General features: G+C 46.0%; 1 non-coding gene across 1 annotated transcript; it reads right to left on the bottom strand.

Annotated features, from left to right (window-relative positions):
- Window positions 1-1,610: 1,610 nt before the first annotated feature.
- On the bottom strand, window positions 1,611-1,715 carry LOC120366984 (U6 spliceosomal RNA). The gene has a single exon (XR_005581492.1). It is a non-coding gene; the product is annotated as a U6 spliceosomal RNA (small nuclear RNA).
- Between the last annotated feature and the right edge of the window lie 487 nt (window positions 1,716-2,202).

Below are 2,202 nucleotides of genomic sequence, written 5' to 3'. Positions count from 1 at the left end.
ACAGTCAAAGTAGCTACTGTGGTTAAAAGCATGGGTGTGGAGGAGATCGCCCAAGAAAAATATGCACATCAAGAGTGTGTGAATTCCATCTTCCTGTCCCTAGGCATGATGGGCTGAGATAATATAAGTGAAAGTGCTTAGCCCGATGTATGGGTCAGAATGGTTGCTCAATAAATGTTAGTTGAGGCCGGGCGCGGTGGCTCAAGCCTGTAATCCCAGCACTTTGGGAGGCCGAGGCGGGTGGATCACAAGGTCAAGAGATCGAGACCATCCTGGTCAACATAGTGAAACCCCGTCTCTACTAAAAATACAAAAAATTAGCTGGGCATGGTGGCACGTGCCTGTAATCCCAGCTACTCAGGAGGCTGAGGCAGGAGAATTGCCTGAACCCAGGAGGCGGAGGTTGCAGTGAGCCGAGATCGCGCCATTGCACTCCAGCCTGGGTAACAAGAGTGAAACTCCGTCTCAAAAAAAAAAAAAAAAAAGAGAGAGAGAAAAGAAAAAGAAAAATAACTCTACCTGATAAGTACTCTAAAAGAATAATTAGGAGAAAAAAAAAAAAGAATAAGTAGGAGAGAGAATACAACTCTTTCTAGAGAAACCAAGGAAGGCTAAAAGGGGGGTCTTTTTTTTTTTTTTTTTTGAGATGGAGTTTCACTCTTGTTGCCAGGCTGGAGTGCAATGGCGTGATCTTGGCTCACCACAACCTCTGCCTACCGGGTTCAAGCAATTCTCCTGCCTCAGCCTACCAAGTAGCTGGGATTACAGGCATGCACCACCACGCCTGGCTAATTTTGTATTTTTAGTAGGGATAGGGTTTCTCCATTGCTTTATTTCTCTCTCTCTTTTTCATCATTCTGATTTTTTTTTCCCCTTTAACTGGTAAGAGGGTGAAAGGACTATAAGATAGAAATTAAGATTTTTAGCTCAAAAGTCTTCTTTCCTATAGAATTTTCAGAAGCTCTAAAACAAATAAGAAAATACTAAACACAAAATGTGGTCAAGTTTTTAAATCCACAGCATCCAGAGCACCCTGCAGGAAGATCTTTCTCACTCTCCACGTGTTCTAAAATTATATCACAGTCTGTAAGTGGGGGGACAATTAACTGGCCTCAAGAACCTCTTCTTGTTTTGGGATGCAGCAGAGTGCTGAGAGCCGACCGGGAGAAGGAGTTGGAAACAACGTCCCAGCTCCCCTCCCACACTCGATCCCTCTGGCGACTCTAATTGAGGCCTGTCACAGGGAGAGCAGGCAGTAGCAAATTGCATTCATCAACAAATTACAGCCAATTACAGCCCAGCCCCAGCCTACTGGGGGTGACATGAGGCCAGTCGGGTAATCCCTTCTGATTCAGCAATGCCAAAGGTTTTGGGCTGCCAGGGTCACTTTCTGCAATCCAGAACTCGACCTTTATCCTGGGCCTGCACCCTGCCCTCTGACAATCCCTCAGGGAAGAAGACAGGGCTTCCCCCAACCCTCGAGTAGTCTCTAGGGGGCTTCTCTCAGCCATCACTGAAGTTCACCCAGTGATCTAGGCCCAATCTCTGTTTTTTTGTTAAGTTATAGACATGTTGGTTTTATTCGAAAGAATAAAACGCTTGACAAACTGAAAAATACGGAAGGCTTCATCAATTTGTGTTATCATCCTTAAGCAGGGGCCCTGCTAATCCTCTCTTTATCATTCCAATTTTAGTACATGTGTGGCTGGAGCCAGTATGCTACTGCTGTGCTTTAAGCTGCGTTTTCTCCAGATTTGGCCCTTGGGTGGACTGATTTGGTGGGACTTCAAGGGCCTACAGAGAACTCTTTGCTTGTTGGCTTTGGGCCAGCTTAACTCTGCCATCTTTGTGCCCCTCCTTACAACATTGGGCCAAAGCTAGGGTGAGGTTAACATGAAACCTGTGGAGGTGTAATGGAAGTGTCACCTCCCAGAAGGACAGGTATGTGGCCACCCACACCTGTCCACAGCTCCTTCTTCACTCCCCTCCCTGGAGCCAGCAGCTCTGGTTTCAACAGTGCAAGTGTGTGTGTGTGTGTGTGTGTGTGTGTGTGTATGTGTGTTTGCATGGACGTGCATTTATGAGACATACCACAGGACATCCACATGCTAGGGATAGAAGGATGGGAAGGGCATGATGCTGACCTGTCTCTGTTTGATCTTGACTATAAAATTACAGCCAAATGCTCTCAAATAATGTTCT

Source organism: Saimiri boliviensis, chromosome 17 (assembly GCF_048565385.1).
Source record: "Saimiri boliviensis isolate mSaiBol1 chromosome 17, mSaiBol1.pri, whole genome shotgun sequence".
Lineage (NCBI taxonomy): Eukaryota > Metazoa > Chordata > Mammalia > Primates > Cebidae > Saimiri > Saimiri boliviensis.
The sequence above is the reverse complement of the archived record's forward strand: the minus strand, read 5'-3'. Positions and strand labels throughout refer to the sequence as shown.